This window comes from Vitis vinifera, chromosome 13 (genome assembly GCF_030704535.1).
Source record: "Vitis vinifera cultivar Pinot Noir 40024 chromosome 13, ASM3070453v1".
Taxonomy (NCBI): Eukaryota; Viridiplantae; Streptophyta; class Magnoliopsida; order Vitales; family Vitaceae; genus Vitis; species Vitis vinifera.
Window position 1 is genome coordinate 18097445 of NC_081817.1, and position 13771 is coordinate 18111215.

Sequence of the window (13771 nt, forward strand, 5' to 3'; positions counted from 1 at the left end):
TTGCTAGATCCATATCAGTCCATTAGTTATCATGTACGAGCCATTGGAAAGTGATTCAAGGTGATAGCCCATAGTGTCTTAAGCCATTAATGGACCTTGACTACCATCTCTAGTGACTTTTTATGGATTAAAACTTCATTGTCAAACCTATACCGGTTCGGGAAATAACTATAGGTTAAATCCTCAATGTGAGGAGAAAAATCCGGAATTTTCCACTTTGCATCTGGAACTTGAACCTAGCAACCTTTATCTCCGGGAAACTTTCTTTCTTCCACTTTTTACTTAGTTCTATGTGAGTTTAGTTTAAATCACCACTTTCAAAACAATTTTATTTTCTTTTAAATTTCAAGTTTGTGCTAAAGGAAATCATCAGAATCAATTTCTAATTTAGAGTCTGTCACTGATAGAGTGAAAACCCATCCCTGAGTTCGACCCTAGAACTGCTATACTATAGTAGATTTGCTACGCCAGTATAAGGTCATAGGTTTTATAAATGTTTTTTATTAAAAGACCCGGCTGGGCATCGAATCACTTCGTCCAAGAATCACAACTATAACAGAGAGTATGAATCTGGCTGAATGACTCAAGAGAGGCTCCTCGGAGTATCAGGACAAAATGAAATCATATCATCAACCTGATGTGTATTTCAAAACCGAGGGTGATCATGCAAATCAGTGGGGGGTCTACGAATCCCGATCAAAATGGGGGAATATGCCCCAGTATGGCATCAAATGTGTGATAGGTCAGAAAAACTAGATGAGCTCAAATCACCCGTCATCGAATGCGCGATCCAAGTCATCCATGTCTACAACTGAATCAAACCCATAGATAAAAAAGGCATCTCCCGGAAGGAAGCATGATGACATCTAAGTGTCAAAAAGTGCAGGCCTAACTGGGCAACTCCCGAGAGGCTCCCCTGAAGAATCATCGTAAAGATAGTGAATAGATCATCGTCTCGACATACGTCTCGCAAATGAGGATAAGCGTGCAACGCCACCAAGATCTATAAATCTCATCCAGAACGGTAATATGCCCTAGTATGGCATTGAACGTATGATAGGTTAGAGATCGGGCAACATGAAATCATCTATCATCGAACATGCGACATCCGTGAAGATCCATAAATCTCATCTGAAATGGAAAATATGCCCCAGTATGGCATCAAGTGCACAATAGGTTAAAAGAACAAGTGACATGAAATCATCTATCGTCGAACATGTAACCTCTGTGAAGATCCGTAAATCTCATCTGAAACTAAAATATGCCCCAGTATGGCATCGGATGTGTGATAGGTCAGAAGAACAAGTGACATGAAACCATCTCTCATCAAACATGTAATCTTGGTCATCCGAATCCATAACTGAATCATGCCCACAGATTCGAGATGTACCTCTCGGATGGAGAAGCATGATGGCATCTAAGTGCCGAGAAGTGCAGGCCTAGCTGGAAGGCTCTCGAGAGGCTCCACTGAGGAATCATGATAAGGTAACGATCATGTCCACGTCTCAGTGAGCATCTAGTAAATGATGATGATCGTGCAAGTCCATGAGGATCTATAAACCTCTAAATGAAATGGGATATGCCCTAGTATGGCATCAGAGGTACGATAGGTCAAAAATCGGGTGACACCAAATCATCTATCATCAAACGTATGATCCCAATAATCCGAACACAACTAAATCAAACCTACACATCAAAGAGGCGACTCCTAGAAGAAGAAGCATAACGATATCTAAATATCAACTAGATCTCAAACACCTGTCCAAATAAAGGCTGTCGAAGACAACATCTGATCCCATGGCCTCAGGGTGGTCTTAAGACACGAGACGTAACATAGGCTAAGGTGATAGGGTGATAGAAATGAAGGAAAACTAAGCTCAAATACCCAATGATCAAAAACTCACGCCCTCATATATGAAATGCAATATGTATAGTGAATCCCATGAGCCATGGACCTGAGGATGCCTAACGTGAATATGATATCGATGAGGAGATAAATGAAGCAAAATGAACTGATAGTGATATGTGTAATGATGATGCGAAGAGAGTATCAAACCCGAGATGGGTTGCTGTAAGAAAAGAAATAAGACGTGAAGTGAAAATGATGAATCCGTAGCGAAAACGACAATGATGATGAAACAAATAACACAAAGAGTAGTGATCAACTCAAATCAGACATGAAGTGAAGTCACATCAACAATGAACGTAATGATGGAAAGGACAATGACCTAGAGCTCCTAAGAGAAGGTCACTCAGCTCACTCTCAAAGAGATGTGACAAAGCGAATACAAATAACATAGGATCTCAGAGAGCTCACATACAAACTCTCAACAACAAACATACTCGATAAACATGACCCTCAAATATCAATATACATACTCAATGATCGAGAATACTATGCACATACACACATGTGCTTATTTTTCTTTTCATTTTCTTTTTCATTATCATTTCATTTTTTTCATTTTTTTTTATAACATACATACAGATGCACATACCCTGAACATGAACAAATGAACCCCAAGGATGATGTCGACAATGGATAGACACCATCTCAAGTGCTAAGGTAGTAAAAACTCTCTGACGAGATGACCTTCTCAAACTAAGGATCTCTAAACCAATGTCCGTGAGATAGATAGTGGAAATGATGTGACTATCCCCCATGCGATGAACTGAGGAGGATCACCACTTAGGGTGGAGAGAATATGGAACAAAACAAGTAGTAGATAGGATAAGAAGAAGAGATGAGATGAAAATGCAGAGGTGCAGTGATAGGAAAAGATAATGAGAGGAATGTGCCCCTAGGTCCAAGGCTCATGAAACTTCCAAACAATGCATGCATACACTAAAGGGCCCCTATCCCGGTGTGAAAATGTGAGCGAGGCGATAAGAAATAAAGGCTATAATGCGCATGGGAGGCTCAATGGGCTAGCAAAGGACTATATATCAAAAGGAAATAACAAGGTATATGGCTAACCGAACTGATGACCACCCATCCTGCGACCATGGTATCAAAAATAGTACCTCTTTAGCTGATCCACATTGGTCGACTCCGAGAATCGGTTTCCATCTAAATCCATCAACCATGCAGCGCCCTCTGGGGTCAACTCCCTGATGAAATAAGGCCTGCTCCAATTGGGCCTGAACTTCCCTCTAGGATCTCTAATCAATCCCTTGATGACTTTTAGAACCAAGTCACCTATCTGTAATGGTCTAGGCTTGACTCGTTTTTTGAAAGCACGGGCCATCTTCCTCTGATATGAACGAACGTGGTTGACTGCTCTCAATCTCCACTCATCTAGGAGATTGAGCTAATCAAATTGAGCTTGAGCCCAATCTACCTTGAGAATCTGCTGCTTTAGTGCCACTTTCAACGAACCCATCTCAATCTCAACTGGTAGCACCGCCTCCATGTCGTATATCAATGAGTAGGGTGTGGCTCCTATAGAGGTGCGAAAAGAAGTCCGATATGCCCACAATGCGAATGGGAGCTTCTCTGACCAATCTTGAGAAGTCTTAACCATCCTCCATAATATCCTCTTAATATTCTTATTCGCGGCCTCTATTGCCCCATTCGTCTACGGCCTATACGCAAACGACCTATGATGCCGAATGTTGTATCTCTGTACTAAGGCGTCAACCTTTGCTCTGAAATGTACCCCTCTATCTGAAATCAACTCATGAGGGACTCCGTAGCGACACATAATGTGTGATCTGATGAAACTAGCAACTCCAACTGATGTCAGCCTCGCATATAAGGCAGCCTCCACCCACTTGGTGAAGTAATCGATGGCGACCAAGATGAACTCATGACCATTGGAAGATTTTGGTGAAATATTCCCGATGATGTCAATACCCCATACAGAAAATGGCCATGGCAAAGTCAGTGCATGCAACTCCGAGGGCGGCACGTGAATGAGATCTCCATGTATCTGACACTCGGGACATCTCTGAACAAATTGGCAACAATCCGTCTCCATGGTCAACCAAAAATAGCCAGTCCTCATGATCTTGCGGGCCAACATATGCCCTCCCATATGTGGTTCGCATACTCCCGCATGAACCTCTCTCATCACTCTATCGGCAAAGGCTCGATCCAAGCACAATAATAACATCCCGTCAGCTGATCGTCTATACAATGTCTTGCCACAAATCACAAATCGGATGGCTAACTGTCTCAATGCCCTCATATCCTTGGTCGTGGCAACCTCAAGGTACACGCCAAGTCTCAGAAAGTGATATATGTCATGGTACCAAGGCAAACCATCGTTTATCTTCGTATCATCAATTAGACAACAGTACGCAAGAGCAGATCTCGACTCGATCAACAATGGGCGAACAGTGGCACCAGTAGGAATGTCAATCATGGAAGACATAGTAGCTAAGGCATCAACAAACTGGTTCAGCGCTCTAAGCAGATGTGTGTATCTTAAATCATCAAATCTCCCGACCAATAGCTTTAAATACGCGTGGTAAGGCCTAAGCTTCGCATCTCTAGTCTTCCACTCGCTCTGAATATGTCTTAATACCAGATTGGAGTCACCAAACACCTCCATCTATCTAATCCCGAGCTCGAGAGCTGTCTCTAATCCCAAAATACGAGCCTCATACTCAACAATGTTGTTCGTGGCAGGATGTCGATCCGAGAATGCCAAACAAACAGATCTGGGAATGTGATCTCCATGAAGGGATATCAACAAGATGCCTATCCCGTATCCAGAATGGTTGGCTGCGCCATCAAAGTACATGCGCCAACCTGATAACTGGTCACAGCTGCGACATCCTCGTCTGGGAAGTCATCATCAATGGCTCTGCCATCGGAAATCGGTAAAGAAGCTAGGTGATCCGCGACAATGCTCCCTCTAATGGACTTTTGAGTGACATAATGGATGTCAAATTCAGTCAGAAGTACCAACTATCTCATGAGGCGACCGACCAAAGCGGGCCTATCAAACAAATATCTCAAAGGATCTAGACGAGATATCAAATGCACTGAATACTCAATCATATAATGTCTCAGTCGGCGAGTGGCCCAAATCAATGCCAAGCAATAGCGCTCAATCATGACATATCTCGTCTCGTAGTCTAGCATCCTCTTACTCAGATAATAAATGGTTTGATCCTTACCCGAATCATCGAGCTGAGCCAACATGCATCCCAACGCCACGTCTGAGACGAATAGGTATAGGAGTAAAGGACGACCTGGTGTAAGAGGCGCTAAGACTAGGGGTGACAACAAGTACTCTCGGATCCTCTCAAATGCGCGCTGACACTGATCATCCCAAATAGTAGGTTGACTCTTTCTCAAGAGTCGAAAAATGGGCTCACAGATGTCTGTCAATCTGGCGATGAATCTATTGATATGCTGAAGTCTACCCAAGAAGCCTCTGACCTCTCTCTCTGTTCTTGGTGCAGGCATGTCAAGGATGGCTTTGATCTTATCCGGATCTACCTCTATGCCTCTCTCACTGACCATATACCCCAAGAGTTTCCTAGAAGTCACTCCGAAAGTGCACTTCTTAGGGTTCAGTCTCAATCTGAACTGTCGGATCCTCTCAAAAACCTCTCCAGAGCTGCTAGGTGATCTGGTCTGTCTCGGGATTTCACTATCATGTCGTCTACATAAACCTCGGCATCTCGATGCATCATGTCATAGAAGAGGGTGGTCGCCACTCTCTGATAGGTGGCTCCTACGTTCTTCAGTCCAAATGGCATGACTCTATAGCAATAAGTACCCCACTCGGTAATGAAGAACGTCTTCTCCATGTCCTCTGAAGCCATCAAGATCTGACTGTACCCAAAAAATCCGTCCATAAAGGACAACATCGAATGACTTGCCGTACTGTCAACTAGCATGTCGATATGTGGAAGAAGAAAATCATCCTTAGGACTGGCCTTCTTGAGATCTCAAAAATCAACACAAACTCTCACCTTACCGTCCTTTTTGGGAACAGGGATGACATTAGCCAGCCACTCCGGGTACTCGACCACTGATAAGAATCCTACACTGAGCTGCTCCTGAATATCCTCCTTGACCTGCAAGCTCCAATGAGGATGCAATCGTCTCAACTTCTGCTTAACCGGTCTGGCATGGGGCAGAAGTGGCAAACGATGCTGGACAATAGACGGATCAAGGCCTGGCATGTCCTCATAAGACCATGCGAAAACGTTCAAGTATGCTCTCAACAACTGGATGAGGCTATCCCTCTCATCAACAGATAAATTTGATCCGGTCCTCAACTCCCTAGGCTGATCTACTATGCCAAAATCAACAATCTTTGTGTCCCCTACAGCAGGTGAAACTGTCTCATCAACGGGATCCGAATCAGAAACAGAAGACGAGTCATCGTCTGAATCACGCTGTGCAATCTCATCATCAATGTCAAAAATCTGTGATGTAGGTGAAGATGGTACGGATAAAGCGATAACATGACAGATAGGCAAATACTCAAAGATGCTCAAATCCATAAATGAAAAGTTATAAACATAGTTATGACGGGAGTCAAATCCCGATAAAACATCAAAAGAAAGAGATGGGTCCACAAAGTCGGGCGCTCCCTCAACTAGGCCAACAGGGCCATCAAACAAACCATCAACAACTATAACATCCTCAGCGATCTCCGGAGCGGGGGCGACCTGGATCTCCTCAACGACAGACACCCCGAAGAAATCAAATGGTGAAACGAGCTCAAGCGGGGCTATCTCTTTGATCTAGCTTAAGTTCATCGCGAGCATCTCATCAACGTACTCGTCATGTGGCGCGGCTCCATCTACTATGTCGCTGATCTCGACAAATGTCCCGTGATCATCGATCTCATCCGAGAAGCAAAACGTCATAAGGCTCGTGCGATCTAGGAAGGAATGAGCGATCAACGAAGAAGTCAAAGGGCTAAGGGCTCTGTCACTCAACCGTGATTGCTGGACGATGCGCTGAAGCTCGGCCTCCTGGGTGGTGCTGAGTCCTCCAATGATCCCATCAGATGGTGCATGTGGCTCTGATGCCCTCACAAAGTAATAGGCTAGGTTCATGGTGTATGGGCGAACAGGATAATAAAAAAACGTATGAGTCAGTCCAGCCTTCACCCTCTCCTTGCGCAATCGCGTCATATAACGATAATCGACCTCAATCGGAATGAATTCGAGCCCAAACGATACGTCGTGATCAGGGAAGGCCAAGAACTCACTAGGCTCGTGCTGACACCGCCCTAACCCCATGCCGAGAAGATAAGACATGCTCCGCATAATATCAAGCACCATCGTGCTACTATGCTGGTCGAAAGACATGACTACAAAGTCTTAACAGAAATCCTCCATCTCCAGAGTCTACACCTCGTCAAAGGTGAATCCGGTCAGAAAAAAATCATCATCAGTGTGACTAATCTCAAGTACAGGCTTGGCAGAAATGAACATATCCCCCCAGACTGCACCACGATGACCTGGCCATCGTGAATAAGCTTCACCTTCTGGTGAAGGGAAGAAGGAATGGCCCCAGCTCTATGGATCCATGGTCGGCCCAGAAGCAGGTTAAAGGATGTAGGAATCCTCAAAACCTAAAACACGGCGACAAAAATGGTCGGACCAATCAGTAGCTCAATCTCTAGTGTACCCATAACCTCCCTTCGAGTGCTATCACACGCGCGAACAGTTGAGTGGAGGGACCGAAATCTGATGGTGCGTAACCGAGGGCAATGGCGGTGGCCAGAGGACAGACGTTCAGGGCCGAGCCATTGTCCAGAAGGACATATGGGACAATGTGTAATCCGAGCCCTCTGATGGCAAGTCATCATCGGAGAATACAATGCATGTGGCTCTACCGACCGTCATCATATGAATCAATCCCTCGGGGGAGGTGGTAGTCTCGACTCTGATCTTACTCAAAGCTCGAATCAGAGCATCACCGTGAGTGCTCGAGGATGCCTACAGGCTCCAGATGGAAATATGAGCCTGAGTGCTCTGTGGCTGTCTCAAAATCTCATCGTCCCCTGCTCTGACCTCCTTAGGAGTGGATGTACCCTCAACTGGCCTAACTGCCACGGGAGGTGGTTGTTGCATCACTCTACTTCCTCGGAGAATATACTGAACATCTAAAGCATGAGAATCATCAACATGCGAAGCCTAAACCTCCTTAACATTAGGGATCAAGATGAATGGCGTCTGAACGTAATAACGTGTGAAAGTCAGAGGCTCGGAAGTGGTCGCCCGTATAGATGCTGCCTCGAGAACTAATCGAAATGGAGCGGACATCCGAGGCCCTAGAGTCACCCCACTCATCTCATAAATCACATCTGGCATGATGGGCTCTGGGTCTGAATCGTCCCCACTCAACATGTGGACGTGGTCGTCGATCTCATCGAAGTCCAAGAAATGAATACCATCGGTTGGTGGAGGGATTGCATGTGTGGTGTGGGTCGATAACGGGTTTGTGGTCACACTCGGCTGACCCAAGTGTACCAAACCCTGGTTGATCAAATCCTGGACGGCATGTCTAAGAGCAGTACAACGATCGGTCTCATGTCCAGGCCCCTGATGATATGCACAGTGCAAATCCATTCTGAACTGGGGTGGAATCGGCTGAGGTGGCGGCTTGGGAGTGAGAGCTTAACAACCCTACCTTTATGAGCTTCTGAAGAGCCTGGCTCAATGGCATGCCTAACTGTGAGAATTGCCTCTGTGTCCTCAATGCAAATGTAGCAGAAGTCTGCTGAGCTCTAGGTCGGGGATAAGGCGCTGTGGGTCTCGTAGTGAACATAGCAACATAGCATGGCTGTCCTGCGGGTGTGTAGGAAACTGGGGGTCTCTCAATGCCCTGGGTAGCATAATAAGGCAAAGCCAAAGTTTGTGGCACGTAGGACTGATCATAAGTCGGACGAGGCGCTCGCGGCCTATACTGCTAAGGTGAATAAGAATGATGAGTCTCGGGAAACCTTGGGACCGGCTGATGACGTCTAGGAGGCCTCTGACTGGAAGAACTAATGGCGCTCACATCCACTGATCTCTGTCCTCCAAAGGGCTTCTTCCCCTTCGAATCAAAAGGAGAAGACTCATACCATAATCCTCTAGCTATGCCCTCCTCTATACCGTACAAAGCCTGTACCAAAGATCAAAAATCTATATGTGGAAATCCCATCAAGTGCTGAGCAAATCGAGGCTGCAAACTCCTCATAATCATGCTGATCTAGTCCCTCTCAGATGGTCTATCAATGACCTGCGAAATCTTCTCCCTCCAATGGGAGATAAACGAGGTGACCGACTCCTCCGGCCTCTGTCTCAATGCCTCTAACTCCCTCCTCGATAGGTCAACGATAGTATTAAATGCATACTGTCTCAAGAACTCTTGGGCCAGATCATCCCAAGTCCGACGACGTGATACATCCAAAGAAGCAAACCAACACTATGCAGCGCCACTCAAGGACATGGGGAAAAGCATAATCATCTGAGCCTCGTTCAATCCATGAGCCCTCTTGATCGTACTGTAAAGCCTCAAACAGATGCGGGGGAACCCAATCTCCATTTATCGCTTAATGTCTGGCATCCTGAACTTGGCCGGTAAACTAGCCACTGGTGCTCCATCAAAATCCTCCCAAGTAATGGCTTTGTCTGAAGTCCACAACTGCCTCAACCTCTGCTCAAGCCTATCCATGCGAGCATGTGGGTCCTCTGAGGTTAGAGTAGGCACGGTGATGGGAGGCGGGGTAACCTCGCTCTGATTATGCAGAGTGAACGGCATGGCCTATGGTGCTGACTGACTGGGTGGAAGGGATGGTGGCACTGTAGGGTCATACTGGGCGCCATCCTGAGGTGGGACCTACTAGGCCTGCTGCCCATCTATCCTCCGGCCTAGGCTAGCTATAGCCTCCTGAATCGAAGCCATGACCTCAGCAAACTGATCGACGGTAACTATCTGTGAATCCATATCTCACTTATATGATCTCTGGTCTGACTGGTCCGATACCCTGATCAATCTACCCCCAACTCTAATCCAAGAAGTCGAACCCAAACCAAACGTATCGATACTCCTACAATAGTGGAAATACTAGATAAGATGCGGGGTAAGGGAAACTTCACAAAGAATGTCTATCAAATGTGTCGAAAGGTAACCCGGAAGCAATCAAACTGATATCCAGTCCTGAGCAGATATATAAAAGACTACTGCGAAGGTAACTAAACCTGTCACTACTGAACTAGCTCTGAAGGCCCACAAATGCACCCACGTGTTCGGGAAGGAAAATTCTAATTGAAATGTCTAAGGCTCAATCTACAAGGTCAAGGTGGCTCTAAAAGGAAATAGGTGGACTTTAAAAGATCCCTAGCAGAAGCGATCGTACCCTCCGATGGTACGCAACCCTCTACACGGCTCCGAAGAGACGGGCCGCTTCCATGCAAGGTGGGCATCACCTCAACACATGTACTACCTCGATATCCAAAGGGGTTTCTTATGGCGAAATCACTCGAAACTCTCAACTCTCAGTGGTCAACTAGAGTGCACAATGAGCGGTGCGGGTGCATCCGAAAGCCCTATGAAGCTAAAACAAAAAGAAAAAACACACTGGCTACACAAATATCCATGAAACCTAGCTCAGGGCTATACAGGTCTTCAATGATCGGACTTCAATCAACATCAAAGTGTCGATCACCTCCAGATGCTCCCAAACATCGATATAGCCCGTCACTAGACTCTACTCCTAATCTCTGGCTCAATCAAAATAACAAGCATACAGAAGGCCTCGCACTTGCAATAGTGAGAACCGAAATGAAGGGAATGACCGAGGCCAAGAGAGTTGGAGGTAAGGGGATAGATGTGTCACCCACATGGACAGGCGACATGCAATCACGCAGAAGGAGGACAGTCATGCAACATGCAGTCAAGCAGAGTATAGGATATATCACTCAGGTCCACATACAACTATGACAATCAGATGAAAAGTGATACAGACATCATGCTCGAAGACGATCAAGATAACATACAAGCAAGAGAATCAATAATGTCGAATCAAACGCTATGTAACAATGAATCCACAAATGCAAGGCGATCAGAACAATCATGACAAAAATTAGAATCATTATGCTAAGTAAAGCAAAATAAGCAATCAATGTAATCAACATGTCAATATCCCAAACAAATATAGCAACGAAGATGGAAGAAATAACTATCTCGAAATCCTCAATCAAGACAAATCAATCAACACGATCAACATGTCAAATATCTCAACAAATATATCAATGAAGCGCAAAAAGAATCACTATAGCAGAATCCTCAATCAAGATGATCAACCAATACGATCAACGTGTCAATGTCCCAAGTGAAAACTCAGGAACTCTCAATGTGCAATCAAGAGACGAGTACCCACTGATCGACTCATCAAGCGCCACATTTGCTTCATCTTAAGTTCAAGCTTGACCCTCATGATCCCCCAGTGGAGTCTCCATTTTGTGGACCCCGTATTTTAGCTCATGCGTTTTCCACTCGATGGCGAGCTCGATTTTTGTTTAAAAAATGATTTATTTATTAAAAAAATGACTTGGAGTCGCCCCTTATTTTTGTTTTATTTTAAAAAGAGTAAACAAAATAAGAAAGAAAACCCTAAGTGTGACTGCTTATTTTGGAAAAGGTGGTCTGTGGAAAACTGGATCAGGCTCGGGGGTCAGGTTACTCATCAAGAAGGTACAGTAAAGACCGTAGCACCTCTCTAAATCCCTAAAGTCGGGTCTCTACTAATAAAATGAAGTTGGCGTGGCGACCAATAGGAATATCAACAGATACTCAAATCGACCATGCACACATGAGAATCAAAACATGTATAGAGAATGACTAGAATGGGAATGGATGCATACCTGGGCCACGAACGAGTAATGCGCTATCATAAAAATGGGGTCAGTGTATAATAAAGAGCACAAAACATATCACATACGTCACCAAATAGAAATGAAAACTGTTCGAGGGAAAACTGGATTTTTGAAATTTATTTGAAAATTGGAGTTTTAGAGATTATTTGAAAATTGGATTTTTAGAAATTAAATATAAGAATGAGAATTTTAGAAATTAAATTTAAAAGAAATTGGAATTTTGAAAATTATTTGAAAGTTTGGGATTTTTTTTTTAGAAATTAAATTATGGAAATTGGGACTTTAAAAATAAAATTTTGAAAGAAATCAGAATTGAAAGTTATTTGAGAAGTAGAAACTATGAAAATTGAATTATAAAAATTGGAAATCTTGGAAATCGTTCGAAGATAGATTTTTTAGAAATAAATGAATAAAATGATAATAATAATGATAATAATAAATAAGTAACAAAATAAATACGAGAATTGGAACATTGGAAATTGAAAAAAATTAAGTTCGGAAATTAGAAAATTGGAATTTCAGATAACTAAATTTGGGAATCGGAATTTTGAAGAATTATTTAAAGACGAAATTTTAATAAACGAATAAGAAATGAATAAGTGAATAAATAAATTAATGGAATAATAATAATGACGAAATAATAAAGATTAAGTAAATAATTGTGAAAAATAAAATTTTAGATATTGGAGATTGAATTTAGAGATTGAGAATTTGAGAAATTATTTAGAGATGAGATTTTTAATAAATGAATAAGTGAAGAAATAAATGAATAGAATAATAATAATGACGAAATAATAAAGATTAGATAAATAATTGCGAAAAATAGAATTCTAGAGATTGAAAATTGAATTTGGAGATTAAAAATTTAAGAAATTATTTAGAGATGAGATTTTAAATATATGAATAAGTGAATAAATAAATGAACGGGATAATAATAATAATGAAAAGAATCATTTAAACAACTGAATGTGAATAGTGGGATTTTTTAGATTGGAAATTAAATTTGGAAAACAGGATTATGAAAAATTGAACTTTAATTATTGGAATTTGTAAAATAAATAAATGGAATGATAATAATAATAATGTTTAAACGAATGAACGTGAATAGTGGAATTTTTTAGATTGAAGATTAAATTCGGAAGTCAGATTTTTTAATAATTGAACTTTAATGATTTGAATTTTTAAAATAAATAAATATGGAATAATAATAATAATAACCAAAATAATGTTTAAACGAATGAACATGAATAGTGAAATTTTTAATATTGAAAATTAAATTTGAAAATCAGATTTTTGAAGAATTGAACTTCAATTATTAGAATTTTTAAAATAAATAAATAAATAAATATAGAATAATAATAATAATAACAAAAATAATGTTTAAACGAATGAACGTGAATAGTGGAATTTTTTAGATTGAAAATTAAATTCGAAAATCAGATTTTTGAAGAATTGAACTTTAATCATTGGAATTTTTAAAAGAAAGAAATAAATAAATATGGAATAATAATAATGATAATAAAAATAATGTTTAATGAATGAATGTGAATAGTGAAATTTTTTTGAGATTGAAAATTAAATTCGGAAGTCAAATTTTTGAAGAATTGAACTTTAATTATTAGAATTTTTAAATGAAATAATAATAATGAAAATAATATTTAAACAAATGAACATGAATAGTGGAATTTTTTAGATCGAAAATTAAATTTGAAAGTCAGATTTTTGAAGAATTGAACCTTAATGATTTGAATTTTTTTTAAATAAATAAATAAATAAATATGGAATAATAATAATAATAATAACAAAAATAATGTTTAAATGAATGAACGTGAATAGTGGAATTCTTGAGATTGAAAATTAAATTTGAAAATCAGATTTTTGAAGAATTGAACTTTAATGATTGAAATTTTTAAAAGAAATAAATAAA